Source organism: Psammomys obesus, unplaced genomic scaffold (genome assembly GCF_907164565.1).
Source record: "Psammomys obesus unplaced genomic scaffold, mPsaObe1.curated_primary_1811, whole genome shotgun sequence".
Classification (NCBI taxonomy): Eukaryota; Metazoa; Chordata; class Mammalia; order Rodentia; family Muridae; genus Psammomys; species Psammomys obesus.
Window position 1 is genome coordinate 1,724,177 of NW_026591816.1, and position 17,405 is coordinate 1,741,581.

Consider the following 17,405-nt stretch of genomic DNA (forward strand, 5'->3'; position numbering starts at 1 on the left):
ATGTATGTATGTATGTATGTATGTATGTATGTATGTATGTATGTATGTGTGTGCCTGGTGCCCACAAAGTTAAAAAAGGGGGTGCTGTGAGCCACTGTGAATGCTTGAAGCTGAACCCAGGTTCTCTGCAAGAGCAAAAAGCGCTTTTAACTGCTGGGCCATCTCTCTAGCTCCCAGACGGTGTAACTCTTAAGAGGTGGCAGCAGTCCTTGACCTTGGAAGGCTCTGGCCCTTTGATATAGCTCCTCATACTGTGGCGATCCTCAACCATGAAATTATTTTTGTTGCTGCCTCATAATTGTAATTTTGCTACTATTATGGATCAAAATGTAAATATCTGTTTTCCAATGGTCTTAGGAGATCCCCTAAGACCCACAGGTTGAGAAACATTGGCCTAGAGGAAGACAATCAGATGGTGGGTGCTTTGCCCTCAGGGATGGGAAAGTGCTTCTTCATGGGCATGACATAGGTCTGGTAGAAGTATATTATTTATGAGTTAAAAAACATGGATTGGATCTGAGGTCTGCTCCTCAGCAAAGTGTTCCCAGGGCTCTGAAAAGTTGGTGAGAAAACAGCGGCTGAGCAGGACCAAGAGGCTTGAGGGAGTTAGTGCTGTTTTTTCTTTTGTTTGTTTTTTAATTTGCTAAATAGACACAATATTCCCGTCTAGTTTCTTTCTAAATGTTTATATCTCTGTCCACAGATTTGCGTTAGTGCTGGTGTTAGAGCTGTGCCTGCTCAGAAGCTTCCTTTTGCAGTAGGCAGTTGTGGCTGCAGGGGAGAATAAATGGGACTGTGTTAAGGATAAGTGACTAACAAGGTGAACCATATGTGGGCATTTATGGCCCCCTCCAGGCTCTCAGAAGAGTGGGCGGAAAGAACGCAAGAGGGGGTAGGAGGTGTCCTTTTGGGCAGGACGTCGCCCTTGTCATGCACTTGTGACAGTGATGGCCTGCCCAAGTACTGAATAAAACTGGGCCTATGAAGTTTCACCCTGGAGGCTGGAGGGGATCGCAAGGCTCCGCCCATCACTGAGGAACTGGCAGAACTTAGAGGAGGGACAGTCTTCTCAGGGACAGACTCACTGGCAAGCAGGGTCTATGCTCCTGTGCATCCTGTAAGCAACTCTAACTGAGCCCATTGTATCACAAAGAGGTAAGTTTGGGGGAGACTGTGATCAAGCTGCTTTGTATACACAAATGAAAATATCCTGATCAAACCTACCTGCTATTATGTTGACTAATGCAAGCTAAGGAGGAAGAAGAAGGACCAAGGCTTCCCCCTACTGCCACCCTGCTTCTCAGTTCTCAGGAGCTTCTTCCTCCTGCGGCCCCTTTCTGCCAACTTGTGGCTTCTCCATTGTGGTGTGATGCAGGCAGTGAGCTCTTGCCCAAGGCCAGTGCTGTGTTGTTTTCACTCTGCCTAGTGAGTCAGATAAACCTCTTCCTGGGTCCCCAGCCCCAGGCAGTCTTTACAGCCATTTAAGACATCTATTCTCAGCACCTTGTCTTGGGCTTGTTCCCCTCAGCTACACCTGCTCTTCAGACTCCCTTCCTGTTAACCACCTTGCTCATACAGCTTCCTTTGACTCTTTAAAGCAACTATAGACTTTCATCCTGGCATTACTCCTCACCCCCAACTCTTTACAAGCACTCATAGCTTACACTTTTCTGTTTTATTAGAGGCCATAGAATCAAAACCTTGTCTTTGTGTATAATAAGTACCCTGGATTTAAAGAGCATTATACATTCCACAAGGAAAAAAAAAAAACTTTTTTGTTCTTTGTCGTCTTGCATTTGGCTTGAGCCGATCAAGTGCCATCTCCATAGCCACTAGTTCTATGACCATGAAAACGTTGTTCAGTAACAGTTAGATTCCTTCTATCTTATTTTCTTTGAGGTATTGGACTTAACTTCTTGCCTGTCCTTAACATTAGACATGACCATGTGATTGTGTTTTGGTCAATGAAACACGTGGGAGTCATGTGACCCGCAGAGAGATTTATAGAGAGATTTAAGAGAGATTCATAGAGAGATTTAAAATCCCTGCATGCTCAGGTTGACTGTCACTCAACCAACCTATCCACACAGGAAGATCAGGTATTTTCTAGTGTTAAGCTACATAGGTTCCGGGGTCTATTCATCAGGCTGTAGCCCACTTATTCTACATGCCTTCGCATTTCTTTTCTACGTGGGGGCAAACCGTGTTTATACTGCTGAAATTGGGAAAAGAACGGAATAAGCGTGCAGAATACCCTGCGAATATGGAATCATTGTGTAGATTGCTGCCGTTGACCTCGTTGTTTTGTTATAATTCTGCTTCCCTGGTATTAAGAAACAGGCGTTCATTGTGGTCTTAGGACCTTTTTATTCTCACTGGGCTGTTTTGTTAGAATTGGACTTTACTGCGCTTGTTCTTTTCCTATACAACAGCAGTTCTCAACAATGAAAATACATACTGCCTATCAGACATTTACATTACAACTCATAAAGGTGGCAAAATGACAGTTCTGAAGTAGCAACAAAAATAATTTTATGGTTGGGTCATCACAACAGGAGGAACCACTGTTATAAAGGATATCGTATTTATGTATTTCAGAGATTTGCAAGGCGTCTTCTCCTCTGTTAACAGACCACTGAAACTGGTGATGGCTCTAGTGGTTTGCGTCTTCAGACACCCTCCATCTTGCAAAGATATTGTTTCTCTCCTGACAGAATTTCTAAGCAATTTCTCTATGAAATTGTCTTGAAAGGATGAACTAACTTTTCCTGGAAAGAACCCAGTGACTCCATTTGTAGAGATACTGGTGCCAGGGAACTGCACCAGAGAACATAACAGTCACACTCTTTATTAACAACAGTCAGGGTGTAAACTTCTGGGGCCTTCTTTATCATTTTTGTTTCTGCCCAGAGACTCAACTTTTCACCTTGTTTTATTAAGTAAACAATCCTGAAACTTCACCAGCCTGTTGAAACTCTTGTCATTTTACTTTTGTTCCTCAAGAAAACTTAAACTATCAGGACTCATCTAACACTCTCCCTCCCCTCTCTCCTCCCTCCCCTTCTTCTGTGTTCCTTTCCTTGCAGAAATGGATCAGGAACAGGGGCGGAGAGCGAGTGTGGGAAACAAAACCAGTGTGTTGGCATGCCATCTGCAGTTGCTCCTTCACGGCAGACACTCAGCGTTCCAGAGCACCCTTGAGACGCTGCCCGTGCCTCGGTGGGAAAAGCTGGCTTAGTGGCATATTGCTTCTTGCGGTTCAAAGAAGAATTAGTTCTGCTATTAGTTGCTTTTGATGCTATTAGTTGCTTTTTAGTGTGTTAAGTAAAATCTAATAGATAGACAATCCTGGCTAAAGTACTTTGGCTCCAAATATATCTTGAATTCAGAAAGGGGATTAGGTTATGAGTTTCAATTCTTTAAAAAGTTTTTAATGATGGAAACAAAAATATTCCTAAAAGCAAAGCTTCTGGAAAAACCATTCGTTCTTCCCTGTCTTGTATCGTTCCTTAAACTTGACTTTGGCCTCCTGCCTGGCCTTGTGTTTCAGAGCTGGGTCTCTAGAGACATCCTTGTTGTCCATGGTCCACAGAGCACCCTGTAGGCATGAGGTGACTGCAGTTATAAACTGTCACAAAGGACTTGATCTCTGATCTCTTGGTGATTTTCTTGTCTGTGGAAGCTGTCACTTTTTGGGGATAACAGTCAATTCCAGCCACCAGGGCACGGCTGTAAGGGTGGTCTGAGGTGCCATCATCAATATTCTTCACAATGACGGCTTTGTGTCCTGACTGTCATCCAGCCAGGAAAGTACCACTTTCCTGGGTCTCATGAACTTGCCATTTCAACAGCAGCAGCTGGCACCCAGCAGAAGGGCAGCTTTCAATTTTTAAATTGTTTTCGGCTGTGTAGACTGCTAAGTTTTAATTAAGCTGTCTGCTAATTTAAGAATTACTTTTAAATATCATTTCCAAACTGATTTGCAACTTCTATAGTGAGGTTAGCTTATACATTTTTGTGCTGAAGCAATGATCATGATAATCATAACTAGTTACTGACATTTCATGTGATAGGCACTGAGTCATAGCCACAAATAAGACACTTAAAAGCACTGTCCTTCTTAATGAAACATGGCCTGCACAAATGGCGGCCTTTCAAGTGGAACGGAACTGAATCAATGTATCAAAACTCACCCGAGGCTTGGTTTTGCCTTAGTCACCTAAAGGGGAACACAAAGTTACATCTGCTTCAGGTGTAACTTGTTTCCACAGCTAATGACTTACACTGAGGTTTTTTTTTTTGTTTGTTTGTTTTTTACATTTTGTTCTATATAGAGGGAAAAATCCAATTCTATAGTAGTGAAATCTGTGTCAATTTGGTACAATTTTTAAATGTTTGAGGTTGGAGACAAACTGGTATATAGCATGGAAAATTTGACTTCTGATAAATCCTGGATGCTTTGTGTTCTATCATATCTTGAATCTGCAGTTTAGGTCTGTGTTGGGTGAAAACCAAGCAATTACTAAAAATGACAGGACTGTGAAACTTTCTCTATGTCTGAATTTGAATTGCAAATAAGTTTTCTAAACTTGAGAGGCTGAAATGAAACTTTCAGATGTGTGACATTCTCTTTCAGAATGGAGGCATGCTGCTGCATTCTCTGACTAAGGGAGTTCTAAAATTTTCAGGGTCAAATTATGACAGTTACACTGAAACGAGAAGCTAGTTACATTTTAGAAATGACATCTTCTCCTTGGCTCTCCAGCCATTGTAATATGAGGGACACTGGGAAAATTCCATTCTGACGAAGAGCAATCATGCTGTCTGTTATATGGAGAGCTGTATAACAGAAAGATAAAATTGTATCTGGGCATGGTAATGCATAACCTGAAATCTCAGTGCTCTGAGGCAGAGGAGGAACATCACAAATTCAAAGCCAGCATCAGTTTCTCCCAAGGCCATTTTGGGTACATGCAACCCTGTCTGAAGAAACAGAAGAGCTAACACCAAAAAAGCAACAAAAGACAAAGCAGCTACACCCTCTCCTAATATCAAAATGTAAAATTTTTGGTTGATTTCCATAGGCATTGACTTCAAAGATCCCTCTTCATCAAAAGAATAAGCAATAGGAGCATTCGGAAGGCAGTTAGAAACTGTCTACTGTTCTATTGCTGGGAAGAAACACCATGGCCAAGGCAACTTATAAAAATAAAGCATTTAATTGGGGGGCTTGTTACAGTTTCAGAGGGTTAGTTACTTACCATCAGTGCAGGGAGTATGGTGGCAGGCAGGTAGGCATGGTGCTGGAGAAGTAACTGAGAGCTCACGTCCGTTCCATAAATCACACACACACACACACACACACATGCTCACGTCCGTTCCATAAATCACACACACACACACACATACACACACACACACACACACACACACACAGAGAGAGAGAGAGAGAGAGAGAGAGAGAGAGAGAGAGAGAGAATGTTTTGTAGGCTTTTGAAACCCAAACACTCACTTCGGTAACACATCTACTTCACCAAGGCCACGTCAAATCTTTCCTACACAGCCCTGCTCCCTGGTGACCAAGTCCGCAGACGTATGAGCCTACGGGGCCATTCTTCTTATGGTTTATGAGCTCTTCAGCCGGGGCACTTGGATAGATTTACAATACAATACAGACATGCTCTTCCTCCAGGAAAAGTAGACCTTTGGATTCAGTAGGTTATGAAAAAAAAAAAAAAAAAACAGAAGAGAAAAGGAAGGCGTGAAATTGGGAGGGGTAGTTCTTGGGGAGGGGTTCTAGGATGATTTGGAGGGGAGAAAGGAGGATGGGTCTGATCAAAATACATAGTATACATGTATCAAATTCTCAAAGGATAAATACTATCAACATAATATTATAAATAAAACATCCTAAAAACCAACACAAAACAATCTAAAAAATAAAGCTATTAGTTTTATTTTCCTCTATGTCTTATAACATTTTGAAACTCAAGCAATTGAATCTGAAGTCTCAATAGGGATATAATTTTGATAAAAAAATGTACACACACTCACACAAACACACACACACATGCACTCACACACACGCATGCGTACAAACACATCTTTATCTTAAATTTTTAAACACAGAGCAGATTAGTTCTTTTATCTTAATCTTTTCTATTTTCCTTTATTTATTTATTTATTACAATTTATTCATTTTGTATTCCCTCTGTAGCCTCCTTCCTCATCTCCTCCCAGTCCTACCCACCCTCCCTCTTCTCCCTCTTTGCCCTTTTCCTAGTCCACTGCTAGGGGAGATACTCCTCCCCTTCCATCTGACCCTAGCCTATCAGGTCTCATCAGGACTGGCTGCATTGTCTTCCTCTGTGGACTGGCAAGTTTGCTCCACCCTCGGGGAGAGGTAATCAAAGACCTGGCCACTGAGTTCATGTCACTGTCAACCCCTGCTCCCCATACTAGGGAACCCACTTGAAAACTGAGTAGCCTATGGGCTTCCTCTGAGCCAGGGGGTTGGAGAGATGGCTCAGAGGTTAAGAGCACCCGCTGCTCTTCTGGAGGTCCTGAGTTCAATTCCCAGCAACCCCATGGTAGTTCACAACCATCTATAATGTCATCTGGTGCTCTCCTCTGGCCTGCAGGCATACAAACAGGAAGAACACTGTATACATAAATTTAAACCAAAAAAAAAAAAAAAACAAGGACCATGCATGGAAAGAACCTAAACAGGGCTCTTAATATTGGGTATTGTTTCAACCATTACTTTAAAATTTAACCCTTGAGTACTAGATAGACTTTTTTTCAGTTTTATTGACGCATTGGTATCTTTCTCAGGAGTGCAGGAGCCATCTCTTTGAAATGGAAACCATAAAGAAATAGCAGCTTCTTGCTCCAGCATCCGAGAAGGCTGTGGACCTAGTTTGCGGGGTGTTTTGCTCCACATTGCAAGGCTATCTTCTTTCACAGCGATCAGACAGACACATCGCCTCCTCAGCATGCAGTTGATGAGCCAACACTCTGACTACCAGCTCCAGGCAGGGCACACCAGGGGGCAGGGAGATGCTGCCTTGGCCTTCGAGGGCTAACTGCTGCTGCTCTTGGAAACCTGTACGTGGCTGTTGTAGCTGCTTGGCCCTTCGACAAGGTGCGCTCTCGTCATGCAGTCTCCCAGCAGATCACCCGTGACACCTCACAGCCTGGGTTGGTGCTCATTCCTCACGATCTTAATTACTGAAATCCAGGTAAACCCTCTCCTACTTACAATCCCAGCATTTGGAAGCAGACGCGGAATTGTCATAAGTTCAAGACCCGCCTGGTCTACATAGCAAATTCCAGGCAGACCCATGCCACAGACCGACCATGCTTCACCGCACCCCCACCCCCAATGAATAAATACATAATAATAAGTAAACGCAGAGGGTTATGTTGGCTTTTAAGATTGTAGTAGTGGGTGACAGAAAAAGCTGTGTACGCATCAAGCTCCTGTGGCAGAGAGACCAAGGAAAGGCTCTGCTGATTTTAACAAGGCAGCCACATTTTCGCTTCCATTGAAATTTTTCTCAGTTTTGCTGTTTCATTCAGAGCAAAAAGCTTATTGATCTTGTTCTTGCCATTTAATGTCTGAAGAATTATGAATTTTATGACAAAATGTTTGCTTATAGATTTTTTTTTTAGGTTACTGTTTTCTAAAATGTTAACCAAGCATATGGTTTGATGTCAGACACATTTCGTCCTCTCTTTTTGATTCACTAAAACTTAAATGAAGATCAGCTGGATAGGATGTAAGTGTTTTAAAAATGAGATACCTGAATTAACACAAACTTAAATATAGTTAAAATTCTAAAGTTGCAATCACTGAATTATAGGTGGCAAAATTATGGTATGATCTAAACAGCTATTTGACAACTTATCAAACATGGAATGATTCTTGCTGAATGGTAATTAGAACAGAGCTCAAACCTGAGATTTAGCAAGTAAGTTTTGAACTTTAATTCATAGCTTCTGTGCCTGCTGCTTTCGCTCTTTCATCAGCTGGTCAGATGATGCAGTTACTTGTTTAGTTGTTTTTATTATGATTATTTGCTACATTCTACAGTTCCCTATTTTTTTTCTTGCTAGATAACATTTCATAGTCACTTTTCTAAAGACAAATTGCCAGTAAAAGGTAACCAGTGCTTGGACCTTTGAAAATGTCTGTATGTCACTGTGACAATGGTTTGGTTAGCACAGACATCAGAGCTCATTGTTTGAGAAGTGGAAGGGCAGCAGACACAATGCAAGAACTTTGGAAAGCATGAACCTCAACTGCCTTTATGTCTCTGTTCTCAGCCATTGCTATGACATTATGACTGAGCCAGCCCACTTGACTAACTCTGTTAGGAAGCTCTCCAGATCAGCTGAGAGCCCGGTTAGTGAGCACAGCTGAACCCAGAAGAAACACAGGGTTCAGACCAACCTACATTGGCAGCTTGTGTGCAGAGACCCAAATCAGTCTGTTAGCACTGCAAGATTCTGTTTCGGGGAGTGGCTTCATAGGCAACACATCAGCGACCCTCAATATCCGTTACAACGGGGCCCTCCTTTGCTTCTTGGAAATGACAGCTCAGCTGCCTTCTCTGCTCAGCGTTACTGACGAAGAGCAACGGAATCCTTCTTATTTTATTGATAAAATGTTGCTGTGGTTTGGATAGGGTTTCAATTTGTGCACCAAGATTTCACATCTTAGAGGTGTGGGCCTCCCCATGGTGATGGGGTAGTGGTAGAATTCTTAAGAGATCAGGCTTTTTAGGATGTCCTTAGGTCATCGAAGTGAGCTAAGGTTGTTTTGTGGGGCTTATGAGGCACTCTTGAGAGAAGACTGTTCTTAAAAAACTAGCCTGTGCCCTCTCCTTCTCTCAGACATTCTGTCTTCCGCTTGTCCCATCACAGCGACGTCACCAGCATGAGGGCCGAAGCACAGCAGGACACACATTGGTGCCATGCCCTTGCACCTCTGACACTATGAGCTACGCAAACCTCTTAAAAATCAAGCCACTCAACTTCAGATATTCAATTAGAGTACGGGAAAGTTAACTAATATAACTATATGCAGCACAGAGCTCTGAGTTTGTGGGTAGAGTAGGTGTGGAATAGTCTTACAACCTAGTTGATAAAAGTTTTGAAACTATAAATGTATTTACATGAATGTATGTATACATATACATATAAAAACGTACACACACACACACACACACACACACACACACATCATTTATTATGCATTTATGGTATTTAGTACAAAATGTATGCAAGGATACCGGAATTCAGCTCAGGACTGATATACTGTTTTGTTTTTTTTTTAATCATCATTTCAGGTGTAGTAAAATTGAATCAATATAGAAATCAAGATTGAATCAGAGTTGAGGACTAGTGTGTTGCCAGACTATTAAGGTATTAATTCTTCTATAAAGTAAAGTAAAATGCTTAAGACTGGTTTGGAAATCAAGATCCATGCATGTAGCCATGTACCTATTGGCTGTAAATACCAGCCTGTAACGTTGATTATATTACTACACAGGGAAACGCAAAGACCTTGTTCTTTTTTTTCCTCATGCTTTTAAAAGTTACTTATTTGTGTGTGGTGTGTGTGTGTGTGTGCACATGTGTGCATGTGTGTGCGTGCACGCATGTGTCATGATGTGTGTGGAGATGAGAAGACAGTGTTTAGGGGTTAGTTGTTGACTTCCGACTTGTGGAGAGGGACTCACTTATTTTGGATGCACAGCATACTCTAGGCCAACTGACCCACAGGCTTGCAGCCAGTTCTCCTGACTCCTCCCCCATCTCGTGTTAGGAGTGCTGGGACAATAGAGGTACATCATGGAACACATAGGTTCCAGAACCCAAACTCGGCCTATCAGGCTCGTGCAGCAAACACCTTTATACAGTGAGCCCTCTTCTTGCCTCCAAACTGCCTATTTTCTAACTCTTGCCTGAAACACTCAACTTCAATAACAATAGTAAAAGTCTTCAGTATTAAGAAGTCTTTGCGATGCATTTCTGAGAAGTGATGTCATTAAGAACAAGGAGCCAGGCACAGCAGTGGCCTGGCGCATATACAGATGTTCCCTAAACTACCCGGGGGTTACAGATCATTGTTCATGGAAATAGCCATTTAAACCTGTTACTGCAGCTCTGAGTTTAGCAGCACAGAGCACTGTCGACTGTGGTCACACGGCTGACTGAAAACCGTATGATGCTCTTTCCTGGACTGTGAGACTATGGCACTGCATATCAGTAGCCGGCAAAGGACACAGTTCGTGGTTTGAAGGCCAGCTGAAGTGGGCGTGCGCTTCTCTTGCATCACTGTAGAGTAGAATAACATTAGTTGGCGCAACGTCTGTAGATTGTCTGTTTGCACCATATTTTCTGCATCCAGTCATTAGACAGCGCTACTACAAACATAGGAGTGCAGCTAGCTCTCTGAGGGTGCTTTCATTTTCTTTGGTGCTGTCTCTAGGAGTGTGGTTGCCATACTTCTGTTTAAAATTTGAGAGGCTCGCATACTGTTTTCCATAATTGCTGTGCTGATTAACATTGCTTCTAGTATTTACAGAGATTCCCTTTGTCCATTTCCTTGCCAACACTTGTTATCTTTTGCCTTTTTGATAAAAGCCATGTCCTTAATCTCCCCAGTATGATTATATCCCACACAGAAGGTTGGAATATTGTTGTCTTGAGAAAAGATTTCCTAATATTTTGGGCACTTCAATGACAGTGACTGGTTAAGTTAATTCAAGCCACAGTCAAGCTGCTGGATTGACCAAGCAAGGCTACATGCCATGGATGTAGAGTTTTCAAAATATGGCTCATGACTCACATCTAAATATAATAGGTCATTAGAAGCTTTTGGTGGTTCCAGATTAGAGGGTGGGCTACAGAAAACTTGATGCTAGCACAGCAAAGGCTGAGGCAGGAAGACCCCACGTTCTGGGAAAGACTCTCTCTTGAGAATAAAAATACCTTCTTGAGATTATAAACAACTTCAGCAAAGTGTCTGGATACAAAAAATCAACTAAAAAAAAATCTGTAGCCCTCCTTTATACAAACAACAAAAGGGCTGAGAAAGAAATTAGAGAAACAACACCCTTCATAATAGCCACAAATAAAATAAAATATCGTAGTGTGACTCTAACCAAGTAAGTGAAAGACCTCTATGACAAGATCTTCAAGTCTCTGAAGAAAGAAGCTGAAGAAGATTTTTGAAGATGGAAAGATCTCCCATGCTCATGGATTGGTAGGATTAACACAGTAAAAATGGCCATCCTACCAAAAGCAATATACAGATTCTATACAATTCCCATTAAAATTCCAATACAATTCTTTATGGAACTGGAAAGAACAACCATTAACTTCATGAAAGACCCAGGATAGCCAAAACAATTCTGTACAATAAAGAACTTTTGTTGGTATCTCTATCCCTGATCTCAAGGTATACTACAGAGCAACAGTAATAAAAACTGCACGGTACTGGCATAGAAACAGACATGTTGGTCAATGGAACCGAACTGAAGAGCTAGAAATAAACTTGAAATAAACTCACACTCTTACGAAAACTTATTTTTTTTTAAACAAAGAAGCCAAAAGAAAACATCTTTAACAAATGGTGTTGCTCTAACTGGATGTCTGCATGTAGAAAAATGCAAATAGACCTAAATTTATCACCCTGCACAAAACTCAAGTCCAAGTGGATTAAAGACCTTGACATAAAACCAGGACCTCTAAATCTATTAGAAGACAAAGTGGGGAAAAGTCTGTAACTCACTGGCACAGGAGACAATTTCCTATACAGAGCATCATCAGCTTAGGCTCTGAGATCAACAGTAAGTGGGACTCATGAAGCTGAGAAGCTTCTGTAAAGCAAAGGACACTGTCAATAGAACAAAATGACTGCCTACAGATTGGGAAAGGATCTTTACCAACCCTACCTCAGACAGAGGGCTAATATCTAAAATATACAAAGAACTTAAGAGACACCAAAAAAAATCAAATAATCTAATTAAAATTGAGGTACAGAGCTAAACCAAGAATTCACAACAGAGGAATCTCAAATGGCTGAGAAGCACTTAAAGAAACGCACAATTTCCTTAGCTACCAGAGAAATGTGAATCAAAACAACTCTAAGATTCCTTCTTACACCAGTCAGAATGGCTAAGATCAAAAACTCAAGTGACAACACATGTTGGAGAGGATGTGGAGAAAGGGGAACCCTCCTCCACTGCTGGTGGGAATGCAAACTTGTATTACCTCTCTGGAAATCAATCTGGCATTTTCTCAGAAAATTGGGAATAGCTCTACCTCAAGATCCAGCTATACCACTCCTGGGCATACACCCAAAACAGGCTCCACCACACAACAGATACACTTGCTCAACTATGTTCATAGCAGCTTCATTTGTAATAGGTAGAAAATGGAGACACTCTAAATGTTCGTCAACTGAAGAATGGATACAGCAATTGTGATACATTTACACAATGGAATACTACTCAGCTATTAACAGCAAAGAAATCATGAAATTTTTAGGCAAATAGATGGAACTAGAAAAGATCATCCTGAGTGAGGTAACCCAGACCCAGAAAGATGCACATGGTATGTCCTCACTTATAAGCGCACACTACATCTGTAGCACAGGATGACCACACTACAATCCACAGACCCAAACAAGCTAAGTGACAAGGAAGGCCCAAGGGAGAATGATTGACTCCTACTCAGAAGGAGACATAAAGTAGACACCGGAAGTGGAGAAGGAGAGGGAACTGGGCAGGGGATGGAATGGGGATGGAAACAAGGGTGGGGATCAGATGTGGGGAGAACGGGGGTGGGGGGTGAGAGGGCTGGGAACAAGAAGGCAAACTGAGGGGGGACATCTCTTCGTCAAGCTGGAGGCCTGTTTTATCTATTTTTCTAGCTATTTTTAATTTTTTTTTACAAGTTATTCACTGCATATGCTGATTGTAGCTCCTCCCCCAAGCCTTCCCAGACCCCCTTCCTCCTCTTCCCCCTCCCCCGTTAATTAGGTCCTTAGCAGTTTAGAACACCAGTTTCTGAGGCTGCATCCCTTTTGTCAGGGAGAACTGAGATGGCCGGCAGCCCCGCAACTGAAGAACAGCTTTGATCTTTGGTAAAATCTGCGAGTTCACAGTTTTCTGATCAGCCTTGCCCTGCTCTGTAATCTCGTATTTCTCCTTCTCTTTGTCAAAGATCCCGCCCTCTTGGTTCCTCGGCTTGCTTAGCTGCTCTTTCTTGATATAAGCATCAGTCAGGTGTCTGAGAATTTTTTTTTTGGGGGGGGAGGGCACTTTTTATTTCTTTTTTAATATAATTTTTTATTTTTTACAATTTATTCACTTTGAATCCCAGCTATAGCCCCACCCTCATCTCCTCCTAATCCTGCCCTCCCTCCTTCCCTCATCTCCTCCCATACCCCTTTCCCAGTCCACTGATAGGGGAGGACCTCCTCCCTTTTCCATCTCACCCAGTCCTGACAGTCACATCAGAACTGTCTTTCATAGTCTTCTTCTGTGGCTTGGTAAGGCTGCCAGAATCGGAAAACAACCCAGATGTCCTTCAGTGAGGAATGGATACAGTACACTTACACAATGGATTACTGCTCAGCAATTAGAAACAAGGAAATCATGAAATTTGCAGGCAAATGGTGGGAACTAGAAAAGATCACCCTGAGTGAGGTATCCCAGAAGCAGAATGATACACATGGCAAATGCTCACTTATAAGTAGGTGTTTGAGGATTTTAACCTTGCTGATATCAGCTTTTGTAGAGGTGGCAATGACAAACGTCAGGTGTGTTCTGGGCACAGGAACTCTGTTGAGGGCCAGAGGTCCGGGCGCCAGCAGCAAGCCGCTGCCCAGCTACTTCAGGATACCCATTCTCTTGCCACTGTGGGGCCTGGTGAGGATGTTCAGGACAGTCCCAGGAGTGATACTAACACACAGCTTTCTCACGTGCTGACTGAAGGGCTTTCTGCCATGGCTCCCCAGCTTTCAAGGCATGTCTTTAGTAGGGTAATACCTAGGCATGTTCTGAAGCCTCACCACCCGGGTGCCACCATTTTTGTCACCCCCGACTGGTTCGGTAATAGTGGCAAAGACCTTCTCTTCTTTTCAACCTTGGATTTTGCATCTGAGTATTTCCTTTTGTACAGGGCCTTTCTGGAATACATAGCAAATCAGGAGTACCTGCCAGTTCCTCTAACCAGGACAGGATTTCGGCTGCAATGGGGCTGGCTTCCCCTTCTTGGGTTTCTTAATCTTATGGTCGCCCCTTTTGGCTGCACCAGTGGCAGCAGCTGGGGCTCCAGCGGCAACAGCATCACCGCCAGTCTTCTTGGCTGCAGGTTTCTTTTTCTTTGTGTCAGGCTTCTTGGGGCTTTTTCACCCTCGGACTTTCATGATGGGAAAGAGGACTAAGGTCCCAGCTTTCAGTCTATCAAACGTAAGGATTTTTATATACAAAAAAATCCAAAGATTTAGTTCCTCTCCACCTTACTCCTACAGAACTACCTGTTTAAATGCTTTAACAATTTGGGAGAATAAAATCAGAGAAGGAAGAGGAGGTGAGGGGAACTAAGGAAAGCTAAGCAGGATAGGCATGCTGAGGTTCAGGCAGAGTCCTGACTGAAGGAGAGAGGAACTCCCAGTAAGGGGGACTAAGGATCATGGGGACCCAGCCCAGTGGATGTATGTAAATCACAGCTCTACATCTGTAGGTCTCGGAATTTGGTAGAAGAGGGGCTGAAAAGATTGTAAGAGCTGGAATAATAGGAATCTGCTGTGAAACAGTGTCTCACAGAAATGGCTACCTAAACAACACCAGAACAATGGCAATATAAATAGACATTCTGATATGGAAGGGTGAACATAGCATGGGATCTCACCCTTAGACAAAGAACTACAGGCAGGTAATGACTGTTGAGAGGGAGAATTAGCCTCTGCTAGGGATAAGCTCCTAAGCAGTTACCCAGGGCAAGATGGTCGGCTTTGAAATCATATACACACATCAACAAAAGATGGACTCAGCAGGTTGTATTTATGTATCTAGCATACAGATACATAAGGATGCATGTAATAATAATAGTTCATGAAAAAAAGATATCAGTTTCAGGGTGGGGAGCGAGCTACATAGAAGGAGTTGCAGAGAAAGGACTGGGGAAAGCTGGAGAGAGGAAGGGAAAGGGGGAAGTGATGTAACTATAATTATATTTTCATTTTAAATGTATAAAAACAGAGAAATTGACACATAATTCAACACACTGCTAGCACTACCAACACCTATAGCTACCACAACTAGAGCACCAACTATGGCCCTGCTGGGATGATGAGAAAGAGGATTGAGGTGAAGGGACAACACTAAAGAGTCAAAAAATAATGACAAAGGCAGTATGTCAAGAAGTAGAAGCACACACATGTTTAAGAATAAAGAGGAATTATGAAACAATGTAAGATTTGAAAACATTTTTGCTGGGTATGACAGTACTGGAAGGAATGTTCTTTTGGATATATCTTGGCAATATTGATTTTAAGAAGCCATGCACATCTATTAAAAACCTGCAATTAAAAAAATCCTTGCTATTAGCCCAATGGAATGTTGGTTGAGTCAAAAGTGATATTAGTATCAAAGATCTGGCAGCAAGGAAAAAACAAAAACAAACAAACAAACAAAAAAACCCTAAGAACACTTGGGCTGAGAGAAAAAAAAAACATGGTTAAAAGCACTTATTGCTTTTGCAGAGGACCAAAATTCAATTTTCAGCACCCTAGAGTGGCTCCTAACCATCTACACCTCCAGTTCCAGGGGAGATGTACCTCCTTCTGACCTTGTGGCCAGGAGGGACATGCTATGCTCTTATATACATGTGGGCAAAGCACTCATAAACATAAAATAAAAATAAAATTTCAAAATAGTCTCTTAAATAGTAAAAATAAAATGTGAAAGTGAATTTATGAAGGGCACTTTATCAAGTTCATTTCATAAAGGAAGAAGATCATAGAAGATAAAGGAGCAAAGTGTTATTGTAAGCCTGAGGACAATGGAAGAATACAATTAGTAGGAAGAAGGGCTTAGCTGCTCAGTTCAAAAAACAGAAACTATTCTAAGCATCCTGTTATAGACAAAGAACTGATACTCCAAAGATTTTGTCTCATAACCGTGTAGAAAAAAAAGACACTGTAGAGAAAAGCTGCAATTGTAAAACTTTGAAATTCCTGGGCTATGTTTTGATTTTGAGGAAAATGGAATTTAGATTGAGAATACAGAACAGGATAGAAGCTTCTCTGAGGAGGGCAGAGAGATACATTGATCTGTGTATGTGGCTATAATGACAGTTGTTAGGGAATCACTCTAATACTATGCTCTAATTCATTTCCAATCTTTGCCCAAAATCAAAGAAAAAGAGAGAAATGTACCTTTTTAGCAAAAATTATTCTATTCAGAATGAGCATTTCATATCTTTTGGTCTTGTCTTGACATTTACTGGTTCAGTATCTAGATGAAAAAAGGGAGGCCAGGATGAGCTGGTCTTTGAGGTGTCTTGACAGGATTCCCTTGATCCCTTTTGGGTAGGGTATCCATAATTGAATCATGTGCAGATTAATACTTCAGCAATCCTAATAAACACGCAGTTTTAACAGAAATAAGGCACATACCTCAAAAGGATGAACATACAATCTCAGTACCAATGTAATTATCAAAACTTCACTGTCAAGTGGATATCTAATTTTAATATGTCATTTCACGTTGCTTTGCTTTCTGAAAGACACTGAAAAATTTAAACCCAGCAAAAATGTACCAGCAGTTCAATAGTGAGGAATGATTATGACTTGCACACAAATGAAGCTTGCTCACAAGAAGTTAGACTTGGATTTCTTTATCATTTTGCATAATTATGCTTCCCTTAGAAAATTTGCTTTAAAAGCCTGCTTGCTCCATTTTAAACACTAGTTTTTGGTGGCATTCAAAATTGTATGTGCCAGTAGTTTTTCATGTTTGTTTTGGTCTGGAACCTAAACTGAAGTATTAATGTCTGTGAAATGTTTTCACAAAAGTTATATATTAACAAGCTAATGAGTGGTTGATTCCTATTCCCATGGAAAACCGGCATCTAACTGAATGCCGCCATTCCAAATACTTCTGGCACTCATAGCATTCCCAAAATACCTATTTTAAATGCCATGTTCACATTTTGGCTTTGGTTTCTGTACAAGAGTGTCACATATGGATGTCATAAAATCCCTTAAGATTAGTTCTTTGTTGACGTAGTCTAGTATGGTATTTCTTTTTTGTTTTTGTTTTTTAAGTTTTCTTTCTTTCTTTCTTTCTTTCTTTCTTTCTTTCTTTCTTTCTTTCTTTCTT

The 17,405-nt window shown here is 41.6% G+C and overlaps 2 pseudogenes; both read right to left on the minus strand.

Moving 5' to 3' along the window:
• Positions 1 to 3,454: 3,454 nt before the first annotated feature.
• Positions 3,455 to 3,835, minus strand: LOC129680447 (60S ribosomal protein L27-like; annotated as a pseudogene).
• A 9,232-nt stretch (positions 3,836 to 13,067) lies between these two features.
• LOC129680387 (60S ribosomal protein L6-like) lies at positions 13,068 to 14,446 on the minus strand (annotated as a pseudogene).
• Positions 14,447 to 17,405: the final 2,959 nt, after the last annotated feature.